Here is a 15840-nt window from a genome sequence, read left to right on the forward strand (position 1 = left end):
CTGTTAAAGAAGGTAGGCAGGCCTCTGTGTTCTCTTCCTTCATGGGGTTTGACTTGTACGGCAGAAAACAGAATTTGCCTCAAGAGAACCCTTGCTGCCTGTTTTCCTTTTTTTTTTTTCTTTTTTTCAAAAGTCTGCTTATTGATTAGGCCACTATTATTTTGGGTCTCTATTACTTGTAATTGAACCTAATTCCATTAATAAAAGAGATTAAAATTACTATCAACCTGAATAGATGGTAGTTCAAAGTAAATTTAGTTTGGTTTTAGATAAGTGGTGTTAAATTATTTTTGCACAGCAGAGCTTGGGATATTAATACCTGTTCTTGTTGTAATAAATTTGGAAGAAGATACACTTATCCTGGAGATGGTCCCAGTATAACCACAACTTTAGTATGCATAAGAATCACCTGAAAAGCTTGTTAAACTACAGATTGCTGGGACCTAGCTCAGAATTTCTAATGCAGAAGATCTTAGTAGGGATGAGAATTGCATTTCTAACCAGTTCCCAGGTGATTCTGATACTGCTGGCCCAGGACATAGTTTCGAGAACCGTTTTTCTAGATCAATTATCAAACTCTCTGAAATAAAGGACAAGTTTTATTTTGTTTTTCAGTATGACCTGAACTGATGCTTTCGTAAAATACAAGAAAAATAAATGACTAGAAAAGTGAAATGATGTGTAAAGGTAATACAAATACAAGCCCCAGTTTTAAAATTATCATTTGGATCTAACAGACATAAAATCACTCTGCAAATTACTATGAAGGTTTCCAAAAGCTGACTCTCAATGTCTATGCTGACCTGATCTTGGACTGGTTTCAGAAAGTAGTCAGATGGGCCCCAGACCCCTGGCCCACTATAGCACACCCAGCCTGATTGAGAAGTACTGGTTTAGAGGCTCTTCTGATTCTTCCTGTCTTGGAATTTCTGGAGTAGAATCCAAAGACCTCAAGCCTGGGCCAAAATCTTCTACTCTGACAAGTAATCATTAGCAGTCTTTTTTTCTTGATGACACTGATATAAAGGAGGAGATGGTGATTTCTTTGAGGGCTGGTTCAATAATACAGAGAGCTTCCTTTTCTCTTAGAGCATTCTAGGGCACCCTCCACTGACAAACCTTCAAAGGAAGTTCTCAGCAAACAAGCAATTGTCATCCGATCTCCGTCCCTACCACGGGATCTTCACTTTTAAAGCACTACTGACCAATAATTGGCAACATATTTTGAGCAATCGCTATGTGCCAGGAACAATAATAAATTGCTTATAATTAATGTGTGTGCTTTACAGGCATTTTCTCTTATAAGTTCTCAACACCTTCACAAGGCAAATGTAATCATCATATTCATTCGCAGAGGGGAAAAAAAGGAGACCCCAGAAAGTGAAATAACTGGCATGAGATCATACAGTGGGAAGTGGGCACTTACACCGAAGTCCCATGTGTCTTCAGAGATCATGTTTTTAACCTGCAGGCTTTACTTCTCATTTCACCCAAGATTCTTTCCTGCAGAAATCCAGGACAGAGCAAACTGTGTACTTTGTACAAAGCATCCTGGATAGGAAGCAGGAGACCCAAGCTTATATCAGGACTCTGCCCACAACTAGCTAAAAGCCTAGAATTCATTCTTCTCTTTGGGCATCATTGAGTCCTCATCCATAATTTTCTTCAAGAACTAATGTTCCTTGAAGGGTTACAAGACATTCTAGAACAAATGCGCTCTGTGGTCAAATAAATTTAGGAAAGACTGAATAGAGTATCACTCTCTGTGAGATTCATATTGTCTGCATGTTAAAGGATCTTGACAGGGCTCAGAGCACAATATCTTAAAAGATGGTACCTTGGTATACAAGAAGTTTAAGCTGAAGGAAATGGGAAAAAAAAAAACCGCAGAAGCAGAAAGGTCTCTCTGACCTTCTCTCCAAGTTCCTCCCCTCCCTTCCAAGCAGGTCATAAACTTGAATTCCTGATGCTCTTATTTCCTGAAGCAGGCCATAAAACTAAGGAAGGTTACTCTCTGGCCCTCTTTCTCCCTTCTCCCCTAAAGGCTCTGTGACAGTGTCCTGTCATATACCCAGGGGAAAGGGAAGTCACATGGATGCCAAAAAGAAATCTGAACAAACAGGCCTTGCCGAGATCCTTCTACCCCATTTATTACCATCACACCACACCTTTTTGTCCTCCAATCATACTTTGTGGCATGACTGTCCGTAAATATACATGGTTTTCCCCTGTTTCTTTGCATCTTCATTTCTGAAGGCTCCTGTGTCACATAAAATTTATATTGAATAAATCTGTATTTATAGTAATACAAATATGAATGTGTTTATATTAAATACATGACATTAAATACATTTGCTTTTCTTTTGTTAATCTGTCTTTTATCATATGGGTCTTGGCCAAGAGCCTAGTGATGTACAAGGAAAAAATAATTCTTTTCCTGAACCCTTGCCCTCTAAAAGACCCTATGGTAAAAACGGTTTTGATTTTATTAAACCTACCATTTCCCAAAAGTTATTGATCAGAGAAACACTTTTTCATACAACAAATATCTTAAATAACAGCAGATGTTCATGGGTCACATTTCTGGAAGCAATACCCAAAAGTTCTGAAATTCTGTGAGTCTATTCCTGGTATTCCTGCTCACATAGAATGTGGTGTGGCAGGAGCGGGGGAGCCAAAAATAATAACAAAAACTATAATAACAGCTAGACCTAATGGTACGTGCTATCATTAACTATGTGCTGGACTAGAAACCCAGACACTATTCTAAATGCTTTACATTTACTAACTTAATCCTTATAACCACCCTATTATAATAATTATAGACATTATTATCCCCATTTTGCAACTAAGGAAATTAAAGAGAGGCCCCAAAAAGAGCAATTATATGTTCCTTAAACTGAATCCTTTCATTGAGACTTAGGTTTTCCCACATGCCGTTAGAGTGTCAAGAACTGAAATAGAAGCAAGCCGTTTATATGTTATTTTGTTGCCCAGTGTGCTTTATTTGCATACCAAAAGCATGCTGATGTGACTGTAATCTGCACTGTTAAATGTTTCTGACTTCCTTTTACTCTCCTCCGTTTAGCATGGTTCACAGTCATTACTCTCGTGATCAAGTTACAGACAAAAGCAGACTCCAAATTAGGCCTATTAAGATTTGTTTTTAATGAGATAATTTTTCTAACAACACAGGCCAGATTCGTGTGGGTATGATTACAAAATCAGGCCATATTGCAGAAAGGAAAAGCAGATTTTTGCCTGGTCTTCAAATAATTTCAGCCAGGCTTGATTAACTTGATGACACTTAAAAGCACAAAGCAAATATAGAATCTGGGACTTCGGAGTGATGAAGCAATCACATGGCCTCTGCTCTGCTATGACAGTGGGAAAGTTTCTGTATCCGGGATTAGAACTTCTTAGAAGGCAAATGCTCAGATTTAAAATATTAGAAATCACAGAGGAAAAGATAAATGCATTCTTTCTACCAGTGTGAGCTTTAGAAAGAAAGCTGTCTCACTTCCCTTAAATTCATTTGCCAGTCCTTTTTGTCTTTCAGGAAGAAATGCCCTGCCCTGTGTGACTGAGGAAAAGGATTTGATAATTAACCCCAAGCTTTTGGGGTCTCTCTGCATGTGTTTTATTTTCATTTTAGTTGTAATAATAATGTAAAAATAATCTGCTGCATATTCACTTTCTAAAATATTCTTTGCCCAAATCATTTCTACATATATTTATAGCCCCTGCATACTCATTTTGTAAGTATTGGCTTAAAAGGTCTTTATTTGGTTGAGTGCAATGGCTCATACACCTGTAATCCCAGCATTTTGGGAGGCCAAGGTGGGAGAATCACATGAGCCCAGCAGTTTGAGACCAGCCTGGGCAATGTAGTGAAACTCTGTCTCTACAAAAACTACAAAAAAATTAGCTGGGTGCGGTGGTGTGCACCTGTAGTCCCAGCTACTCAGGAGGCTGAGGTGGAAGGATCACCTAAGCCTAGGGAGGTTGAAACTGCAATGAGCTGTGATTGTGCCACTGCACTCCAGCCTCAGTGACAGAGTGAGACCCTGTCTCAAAAAATACAAAATAAAAAATCTTTATCTCTACCATAATAAATATATCAATTTTCTCTTTATATTTAAAATCTACCTAAAGTATCCATTCATCTGACACTCTTTTACAATAATATATACAAGGAGAAATGATTTGGGCCATCATGCCCCAATTTTGGTCCAAAGCCTCTTTCATCTCTCATTGTAGCACCACAATGAAGAGAGTGACAAGCCTCATTAAATATTTAAAGTTGTTGTGCAATTTCAACTTGTTAAAGTTGTTTGTGCAAAACCGAATTTAGCCTGAATGTCAAGGAATAGCTCTTAACCACAGGCGGGAAATGGAAAAGAAACCTTTAGCAAGAACAATGGTTAGAACACAATACATGACTCTACATGTAGAGCCGGACACAGCCAAATGGCTTATTTGTTTTGTATTAACATGGCAGAACCCATCATGTAGCATTTGGGGGCTGAGTGAATGAATCACAGGAAAAAAAAAAAAAAAAGGCCCAAAACAGAAAGCCAAGTCTAACTGGTCCTTGAACAGCATCTCACCCCCTACACTCCATCCTGGCACACTCACAACCACACACTCTCACACTCACAGATGACTCAGCATGGTCACTTGTACAAGGCAAATGTTCAATAAATGTAGTCTCATTTCACTTCCGTAAATATCCCCATTTCTTTCCGGATGCAGTCCTTTCACACAGTATTTTGGATTTCTAGAACTCTCTTTACCCAAACATTATATGGCTCACTTTTTCTCTGTCTTTATTTTTCAGCTCAAATCAATCAGAGCAGCTTTTCCTGAGCATGCTTCCTAAAAAGCATCTACCCAAACCCTGTTATTCTCCATCTTCTCTCCTTGTTTATCTTCAAACATAACACTTACTTGATTTATTCTTTTATTATTTTTGAACCTGTACCCCTTATTCCAGTGTATGATCTTTGAGGGTAGAGAAAATATCCATCTTACCCACTGCTGTATCTCCTACCCATAATGTGATAAAAGAGACACTTTGTTTTCTTTACTTGGAAGAATGTATTTTCTTGCTCGTCTCTCATTGGCCATTTTGATTTTCATTTCCTATTATAAATTGGTGTCACTGGAGACAAAAGTTGAGTTTTATCTGGATCCCAACCATCCTTTAATAAATGCCTGTAACCTCCTTCCCCATATATTTTGAGTGTGATTTTACCCACTCTCAATGAGTGTAGTAGGTAAAGATGTTGGAGAACTCTGTCCTTAGAGACGTCACTTAATATTTCTCCCAGATGAACTTACTGCCTCACAAAAGGACTCTTTGTCTTTTGAATTTAACCAGCTCTTTGTCTAGGCTGGCATCCAGCACCACAGGAGTAAAATGTCAATGCTCTCTATTTAATCAATGTTTTATTCTTGGCTTGTATTTCAATAGGGAGGGATGAAACAGCAATTCAAATGTCATTGCAGATATATTTTTTGTTCCTTTTTCATTCTGGGTCTATGTTATGTGAATCTCAATAATTTAGAATTTATTTTCAATCTGTACAAATCCCTTGGAGAAATGTGCTATTCATTTGCTAAAAGACACAACAGCTGTGTTGACCTGACACCAAAACCAGGACTGTCTTTCCCCCAACCAAAGAGGTCATTTTATTACATTCAGCTCCTTTTATTTTTTCAGTCAAAATTGCCAGACTGTATTGCTTGCAGACCAATGGTCCCCTAGGTTCATTTTCATTTTGTGGAAGACTAATCTATAATGATATTTTGGTAAAAATTGTTTCAATGAGCCAAAGAGTTTGAGAAACCGAGAATTTACATATTAAAATTCTGAGAAGACCTGATAGAAAATCACCTAGCTTAATTTTGTTTAACTTTTAGGAGTTTCTTCATTTATTTGACTAGCAATGGTTCATAAACTGTTGTCTCCATACCACCTGGGAACTTGTTAGCATTGCAAACGATTGGGTACCACTCCAGACTTACAGAATCCAAAACCCTACAAGGAAAGGGAGACTCTGAGATCTGTTTTCAGAACTCTTTCAAGTGATTTTGATATATGCTTAAGTTTGAGAATTACTGGAATGTGTGCTCCTTGTATTGGGACCAGCTTTTCAGATATCAGAACCATTGTATTCAAATCATCTTGGGAACTATTCAGTGGGTCTGGGGTATGGTCTGAGATTCTGCACTTCTCCCAAGTTCCTGGGTGATGTTGATGCTGCAGGATGGTGGAGCACACTGTGAGTAACATGGCCTGAAGACATTCCAAGCTAGCACAGACATGGCTGACATGCATGGGGATGACTACTTAGACAGGTTCTTACCATAGAAACTATGGGCCAACTGTCTCCTATGGCCCATCGGACCAGCCCTTCTTCACCTCTCTGTGTATGTTTGAATAAAGATGAGTGGAAATGGCAACTGGGTGCTCCTCACCTGGCCACACCAGGTGTTCAAACATAGACACATGGGAAAAGAAGTGGTAAGGTCAGACATTCTTGAATATGGGAATTTTTCTTGCACTTACAAGTAAAAATTAGTAGCTATGTGGTCTTGGGCAGCTTACATAACTCTTGAGAAACTCCAGCTCCTCATCTGTCAATTGCAACTATTAATGGCACCTGTGTTGGTAGTTGTATTGAAAGTTACCTATGTCATTCTTGTAAAATGCCTATACTGTGGTACATAGTAAATACTTAAATGATAATGATGATGATTCCATTAAATTGAAATATCTTAAAGTCAGCCTCATAATTCAATGGAAAAAAGGATGTTGGCCAGGCGCAGTGGCTCATGCCTGTAATTCCAGCACTTCGTGAGGCCAAAGCAGGAGGATCGCTTGAACCCAGGAGTTTGAGACCAGCCTGGCCAACATGGCAAGACCTTGTCTCTACAAAAGTTAAAAAATTAGCCAGGTGTGATGGTGTGTGCTTGTAGTCCCAGCTACTCTGGAGGCTGAGTGGAGAGGTTTGCTTGAGCTCAAGAGGTTAAGGCTGCAGAGAGCCATGTATATGTACTCCAGCCTGGGCAACACAGCGAGTCCCTCTCTGAAAAAAAAAAAGGAATTTGGAAGCAAAGGTCAAATTATCTTATTTTTCCTTCATTCCTGGGGAATGCAAACTACCTACTTTCACCTTGATTCCCTTCTTACAGCTCCATGTGCTGAAACCACCTACCTAGGTATCTACTAAATTGTTAATCATGTGGTTTGTTAGTAGAATTGCCGCTGATTCTTATTTTCTTCTTTATAGTATGACTGTGATAAAAAATAGTCTTATATAAAGGTTGACAACTTGCCTCATCTCAGAACATTCCAAGGGAGATTCCAGGCCTTTTCTTGTGTGGATCTAGGTAATGGGTAAGTCAGCCACATAGAAGAGGTTACAAGGATCTAGCTGGAAAGGCCAGAAGAAATGAGTTGACAGGTACTAAAGCATAGACATGGAGAGGAGACGGGACAGCTAGGAGGGGTCGGAATGTGGGGTCAAGTTTGAGGGAGAAGAGAGATTGTGAAAGAGTAACTGTTGTCTACTGTGATGAAAGCAATTAATAGATAGCGAAGAGGGAATTTAGGGCGTTTCAGTGGTCATGAACAACATTTCCTGTCTCCCTATCTCTTAGGCAGATTTTGGTGGAAAGTTAAATTTATTTTCATTGATTTTTGGATGTCAGACTTGTGCTTTTGTTGAGTGTGACAACATGTGGAGACTGACCTTTCAGTCATTTTCAATAATACCAAATTGCAAAGTAATACCTTGGCATTTTTATATTATTTCAGTAATATGTTTCCATATTTTAAAAATATAAGTATTTATTACATTTATAATCAGAAAAAATAACCCCCACTTTTAATAAAAGATTTATCCCCTTACATTTTAAACATCTAAACTTGTCTAAATGAGTGAATCTCAACTCAGACTATTTCACCTTACCAAGGGACATCTGGCAAGGTCTAGAGACAGTTTTGGTTGTTTCAACTAAGGGTGTGTTAGTGGCTTCTGGCAGATAGACACTAGGAATGCTGTTTAATATCCTATAATCACAGGACAGCCCCCATAACAAAGAATTGTCTGGTCCCAAAGGTCAATAATGCTGTTTGAGAACCCTGGTCTAAATTATTAGAAATGTTCTCTCCTTGATTCCAGCTCCAGTGTGTGATCTGAATAATTCCTCTGGATATAATTTACGCACTTTCAATAATCATAATTAAAAGGGGAAAATATTCTATATATCGGATAAGAAACATTAAATATTCTTAGGCAACTTTTTCTTCCACTTTTTCTGCTACAGTAAGTACTGTGAATAAACTACCAATTTTGTCTGGAGACTCCTACTATGATAATAAAATAACCAATGAATAAAATGTCCAATTCTACAATATCAATTAGTTTGGAAATTTTCTTGCCAGTAACAAAATTCAGTTCAGAAATTTTCTTGTCAGTTACAAAATTCATGCTGACCTTCATCATGATTTGCATGGCCAGTGTTTTCCATGAAATTGCCATCTGAAGGAGATGCGGCCAAGCATTTGAAGAGGCAGTGAGGTCAACTGAGTAGAGCCTTGTCTAGTCCTGAGCTTGTTTCTAGGCCCAGCTCTACCACCAGTGAGCTCGTGTCCTTGGGCAAGTCACATTACCTCTCTGAAGCTCAACTGCCTCATCTGCTAAATTAACAGGAACTGGATTATGTTCACCCTAAGGTTCCTTCTGGTTCACTCTAAACTTTAGTTGAGTGCCTTCTCCATGAGGAATAATGCCTCTCAGTTGACCTTTGAAAGGGCATCAAATAAAGTTCACGTCAGCCTCAAGTTCAAGGAAGTGTTTGTGCTTTTTCTGAAAAAATAAGAAATGGACAACAGTATGGCAACTTGCCACTGGCAAAGCAAATAGATCTAAACGTAAATTTAGCATTTTCCTCTGCTAAGACAAATCTGCATCCAAGTAGAATTTGAAAAATAGTAAAATGTAGATTCCTGCTGAAAACAATGAATCAACACCAACATCTGTTGGACTTCTTTTTTTTTTTTTTAAGGTCAGGCCACACCATATTATAAACCATGGTCAGTACTTGTTCACTCCCCTTATTATCCCCCCTCCAAAAACAAGTAAAATAACAAATTTTTTAAAAACAACATAAAAACAATTTGCATTGACTTCATTGTAACAGAATGTAAACCAAAACACATCTTTGAAGTTTCCTGCACAGATGGCTTGTCCCTGCTCTCCCATGGTAAATGCTAAGCAAAAAAGTGACTGAACCACAGGAAGTTGAGGAGATCACAAATATCTAACACCACATAGATGGCCCAGAACTGCCATTGACAAATATGAAATACATTAAACCAATGCGTCTTTTCATAGCAGTCCATTTCTGGGTCGTTTGAGGCAAATCTTTTTAATTTGAACTTGTTGGTAGGTTCTTCAGTATCAGCAACAGCACCTGCTCTCTTGAGCCCATTTTTCTAGTGAGAGAGATGGAATTGTGCTGCTTTGTTGATGGCTGACACCTGGTTCCCATGGTGACTTGTAGCAGCCAATTTGTAAGGCTTCCTGAGGTTTGGAGTCATGCTGGGCAAACTTCTTTGACCTCCACATATAGAAATACATTTGAAGTCATTACCCAGTAAAACTGCATACACAACCACACAAGCTCACACAGTAATCTACATACTCACAGTAATCTACATAAGACTTTCGGGAACCAATACCCTTACATGTGCAATGTGCTCTAATGTTTATGTTCTTTTATTTTTTTCTTCTTCCTTTTTTAAGTACTGGCCATGCTCCAGTACATTAATTTCATGACCCAGTTTGAAGAAAATGCTGTCGATCTTTTAATACAATTTTTAGTAATACTAATGATGATTAGTCCAAGGTGTTCTCTCACCTCTCTGTCCCCAAACCAAACCATACTCTGTCCAGTCTTCAGAGTGATGTTTTCAAAGTGTAAAATGTATCATGTATTTCTTCTGCTTATAACTCTTCACTGGTTCTTCCTTGTCCTTAGGATACATGCCTTAAGGCTCATTGGTACATAATTACCAGTCAGTCTTTCCAGCTTTAACTCTTCTACCCCATCTCTGCCCTTGCCTTGCCTTTCCCATAACACATACCCACATACAGAGTTCCCCAAAGCATCACACCCACTTGGATCTCTCTTGGATTTATTCTTTATGCCAGTTCCTTCTGTCCAGATAATTGTCTCTACCCTACTCTCCCATTGCCTTCTCATCCCTCAGGCTGAAATGCCTGCCCTTCTTAATTGGGTCTCATGTCTTTGATCCTTTCATAACAATAACATGGGCTGCATAAACACATACAGAAAAGGCGAATAAACCATGCAAGAACTGACTCTTGAACAGTCTGACTTACAGCATCACAGAATTTTAAAGCCAAAAGTGACCATAAAACTTATTAAGAGAAGTGGTTACCAACTTATGCTGTTTATATTTCAGGGGCCAATGATGGCCCCAATGAGTGTCTGAGTACTGTGGTTCAATATTTTAGAAAGTCCAGAGGAAAAGTGTCCACTAAGATGTTATAAGACTGAGCAGGGAACCCAACCTAAGATGGTGAAGACTATTCCTTCCCATGAAGGAATGATTCTAACGTGAGTCATGCACGTTTCCCTCATTGTACTTGGTACTCCCCAAAATTATTGTTAGTTGTCTGCTATATATTATCCACCTCCCCTAATTGCAATGTATGTTAAATGGGACTTGGACTATTTCGTTGGTCTCTATAGCCCCCTGGCCTTGTGGCAGAGTTTGGCAAACTATGGCCAACCAGCCAAATCTGACCTACTACCTGTTTTTTTTGTAAATAAAGTTTTATTGGAACACTTCCAGACCCATTGGTTTACATATTGTTCGTGGCTGCCTATGTGATAAAACAGTGAAGCCAAGTAGTTGTGTCAGACACTGTGTGGCCCTCACAGCCTACACCTTTTATTGTCTGGCCCATTATGGAAAACATTTGCCCATCCCTGGCCTTAACCACTGACTGACAAATATAAAGTGCTTAATAAACACTGATAGAATGAAGGAGTGGAAGAAGAAATGAATACACGTGGATACAGAGTCTAAGAAAATGCAGATAAATCAAAACTGTGAAGGGGATAGGACTGTGCTTAGATTTTTCTTTCTTTTTAATCCTGTTATATTTTGTTTAACAATATAGATAGAGCATTCCTAATCTGAAAATCCAAAATCTGAAATGCTGCAAAATCTGAAACGTTGTGAGCACCAGCATGGTGCTCAAAGGCAATGCTCATTGGAGCATTTTGGATTTCAGATTTTCAGATTAGGGATGCTCAACCCATAACTATAATGCAAATATTCCAAAATCCAAAACTATTTGAAATCCAAAACATTCCTGGCTCTGACGTGGAGATTTGCATGGGGAGGGCATGGGGGTGAGGGGAGGAATTCTTTTGAGATGAAATTCAATGGGAGGTTGCAGGAAGGAGAACTGGGCAGAAGAAGATGCTGAAGTATAATGTAGTCACAACACAGACTTCAGTTACTCCCAAGGGATGCTCTGAAACTAGAATGGTCCCTCAGGTCATCTGACATCAGGGGACTGGGTCTTTATACACTTCTCCTTGCCCTTCCACCCCATGCACATTTTGACCAGTTACTGGATTGTGACTCTAGAGAGTGCACATGGTCTGGGACAAGCCACCATTTGGCTGAGGACAACTCCTAGAGAGAGAGAGAGACTCTAGTAACCAAGACTCTGAGCTTCCAGCAGTTGGAGGTCAGAGGAACCCCAGTCCTTTAGGAGGAATCCAAGCAGCATACAGTGGCATCTATTACTCTTACCATCTCTTCATTCTTAAACATTTATGAGAATGATATTTTTACCCCATATCACACGCAGCTGATAATTGTGTTTGTGTGTAGTTTTGTTGGTTATTAGAAAAGGGTGGCATATTTGCATAAAGAAAGGGCATGTGTTGACAAGAAATAGATCTATTGCTTTAAATTCATCTTGCAAGTGGTTTTCATTGAAATAGCAGGAAACTAATGTCCTTTTAAAACTTTATTAAAATCATCTGGATATACTCAACCTAATAAAAGCACAGTGCACGGCTGCTGGACTTCCTGTAGCTTTAGATATGGAGCAAAAAGAGGCTTAAGTGATATTGTACATGTGAAATTATATAGAAAGATGTTATTAGCTTAAAAAATATGTCTTTTATGAAGTAGATTCACAAATAGCATTTCTGCTCCATTTCTGGTGGCATGACTTTTCATCTGTTGGCATTTTGTTGCAGTTCGCCTCTTTCTTTTCTATGTGTTCATATACATCAGTGCCATTTTATCAGGGCTGCTGCCTCATCTTGTTCAGTTTAAGACATTTCACCTCTCGCTCAAGAAAGATCAATTATGAAGTGAACCTTACAAAGAGCTGTATCATCCTGAGCTTCAGAATAATTTTATTTCCTCTCCCAAATAAAAGAGCAAGTTGCACCTTCATCATAAGTGGATGCTACTTAACCTAGCCATGTTAATGGCTAACTGCAAAAAATGAGAGTTCTGGGAGGGACAGGGTAGCCACATTTAATGAGGTCACTCAAGTGGCCATGTCTCTTTCTAGGGTATTTCATCTAGTTTACCAACTTCTGGTTAAAACAAATAAAAGTCAGATTTTCCACCCTGTTTTGAGTCGCTTTAGAAAAATACCACCACTTTAATATTCATTAAAAACATAAATGCATGTAAATTCATACACATGCCCCCAAAATCCAGCATGCAACCTCAATTGCATTTGATTCCAGGGCTTTGAAATGCAAAGAAAAACACCAAACACAGTGGGGTAAAAGTCTTTTGCAACAGGGAACTAGGAGGAAGTCTTGAATAGCACTACTGTGGCCAACATACACAAGCTTAACATTACTTTTTGAACCTATGGCCATATGCATTAAGATGAATATTTTGCCTGTGAAAAGTTAATGTCCCAGAGCTCTTACAACCATTGTTTCTTTGTGAATTGGAGTAGGCAAAATGACCTTTTTAAATGCACCCTCTTTGGCGAATAGATTGATTCTCCTCTTCTGGCTTATGCTACTAGTTGGAGAGGCCCCAAAGGACCATTAAGCAAATGAACAAATAGGTACAAAAGAGCCAACCAGATTCACAGGAGCATAAAGATGGATGAAGCCAGTGAGTGAGACCAAATTTTGTCCTTGTGTGAAACAAAATATCTCTTCTGTTTTCTTTTCTTTTCTTTTTTTTTTTTTTTGATCTTTTAAAAATGTAAAGGCTCATTAATCTTTTCTTGGCTAATAGATGGAGTTTTATATAAAGAAGGCTTATTATGAAGGCTAAAGTAAGAAGAGCTAAGCTAAGGAGGATGGAGCTGGTCTGGAAGCTCTGTGAGTTATCAGATAAATGTTATGTCTGGAGGAGAGACTAAGACAACCAAGCCTCATGGGGCCACATATCAATTTAATTTTGATGAATGGCCAGGTCGGTAAATATTATTTACGTTACTATACAAGTTGGGTCTGTTCCATTCATGCGTGGACAACCCACATAGTCTGCTGTAAAATAGCTTTGCAAGTAATCCCCACGGGCTTGCTTTCCCCACTGTTAACTCACAATTGGAAGGGTAATTAGTGATGAGGGCACTTTGTTTTTGAACTAAAAACAAAAACATGAGCAAACCACTCAGTAATCTAGAGTTGCAGCAATTCTTGAACCACAAGACCTCCAAATTATATTCTCAATAATTTACATAGGTGGTAGTATTCCTTTTCAAATTTTGTTTCTGCTTTTTAAAATAAAAATACATATAGTTTGAGTATCCCTTATCCAAAATGCTTGGGACCAGAAGTGTTTCGGATTTTGAATATTTTTGGACATTGGCATTATACTTATGGGTTAAGCATCCCTAATCTGAAAATCTGAAATCCAAAATGCTCCAACGAGTGGTGCTCACAACGTTTCAGATTTTGCAACATTTCACACTTTGAATTTTTAGATTAGGGATACTCAACCTACATTGTCAAACAAAATATAACAGGATTTAAAAAGAAAAAAAATTTCTAAGCACAGTCCTATCCCTTTCACAGTTTTGATTTATCTGCATTTTCTAACACACTGTATCCATGTGTATTCATTTCTTCTTCTACTCATTCATTCTATGACTGTTTACTAAGCACTTAATATTTGTCATTCAGTAGTTTAGGCCAGGGATGAGCAAATATCTTCCTTAATGGACCCGATAGTAAAAGGTATAGGCTGTGAGGGCCACACAGTGTCTGACACAACTACTTAGCTTCCCTGTTTTATCACATAGGCAGCCACAAACAATACGCAAACCAATGGGTCTGGAAGTGTTAGAATAAAACTTTATTTACAAAAAACAGGTAGTGGGTCAGATTTGGCTGGTTGGCCATAGTTTGCCAAACTCTGCCACAAGGCCAGGGGGCTATAGAGAGAGACCAACAAAATAGCCCAAGTCCCATTTAACACACATTGCAATTAGAGGATGTGGGTAATATATAGCAGACAAATAGCAATAATTTGGGGGATCAGCATGTATAATGAGGTAAATGTGTATGACTCATGTTAGGATCATACTGTTACTATAGTTCAGTGCTAGGCTTTACTCAATATGATTTTGTGAATGCTGTCTGTGCAGCTACTCAAGTTTCCTATTTTCTGATGTCCATGACCTCCTAATATCCTGCCCAGTTGCTATCCCATATTTAACTAAATCCTTTCACTATATTGCACATTTAATTAAACCTAACTTATGAGCATACACGTACAGGAACAAATAAATCAATGTATAATGTGTTCATCTGATAATAAGCTTTTTCTCAATTACTTGTTTCTACTTCTGCCAGAGAAGCCCAACATTCTAGATCAGGAAAAAGGCACAAGTGAGGAAAGCCAATGTAGAAAGTGTTTGCCCTGCACTAAGAAAGTTTTAGTTAGCTTCCAGTTTCCTACAATTTCAGGGTATAAATCAGAATGCAGATGGCTAGGGGGACCAGAGAAAGGGGGCAGACCAAGGGGACCTCATTCACACTTCCCATTCAGGGCCAGTATATTGCTACCGGGCAGCAGCCCCTCACTATTTAATCTGATAAGAATGCAATATCTCAGAAAAAGATGCTCATCTTCAAACCCATCAAGCACCGCTTGAGTGCCAACTGGAGGCAGAGCCCAGTGTATGGCCCTACAGGATGGAAGGATATACTGATGAATATGATAAAGCTCTTTCTAGGTAGAGACAGGGACCTGCAGAGGTCAGGCTGTTGGAGGCCAACTATGTCAAAAAATAGAATATGGGGAAAGTAAACCTTTCCTTCCCTCTGCTCAATGTTCAGCAGAGAGGGAGGGCTTCATACCCCACTCCTCAGGAAGGAGAAGTATGGGAGCAATGCTTCTCTTCCAGTCGTCTCATTGGCTCTTCCCCTGGGGAGAGGAATAACCTCTCTGTTGGGGTTTTGAAGAAGCACGTGTGGAGCAGTGATTTCTGAATTCTCCTCATAAATACTGACAATGACAAACATATATGGGAGTTTCTATGTGCCAGAGATCAATATTTGCACTCATTCAGTCCTCACACTTGTCCTAGCAGGTAGTACGACTATCATTCCCATTTTACAGATGAGGAAACTGAGTCACAGAAACACTGAGAGACTTGCATTACTGCTTGGCTGATGAATGGCACAGCCAGGATGACTCACAAAGTCTAGCTTCAGGATTCAGGCTTTCAACTTCTCTGTTCTGTGATTCACCTGAGGAAGGAGCGTGTTCTCCTCAGTTTTTCCATG

At 38.9% G+C, this 15840-nt stretch overlaps 1 long non-coding RNA gene across 2 annotated transcripts in view; it reads right to left on the reverse strand.

The window, feature by feature from the left end:
- The window catches only part of LOC105515379, a 333481-nt gene that overhangs the window by 151437 nt on the left and 166204 nt on the right, over positions 1 to 15840 (reverse strand). For both annotated transcript variants that reach the window (XR_001002315.1, XR_001002316.1), the window contains exon 4: positions 2169 to 2260. This is a non-coding gene — a long non-coding RNA (uncharacterized LOC105515379). The remainder of the gene's footprint in view (positions 1 to 2168; positions 2261 to 15840) is intronic.

This window comes from Colobus angolensis, unplaced genomic scaffold (assembly GCF_000951035.1).
Source record: "Colobus angolensis palliatus isolate OR3802 unplaced genomic scaffold, Cang.pa_1.0 Scaffold26, whole genome shotgun sequence".
In the NCBI taxonomy this organism is placed as follows: Eukaryota; Metazoa; Chordata; class Mammalia; order Primates; family Cercopithecidae; genus Colobus; species Colobus angolensis.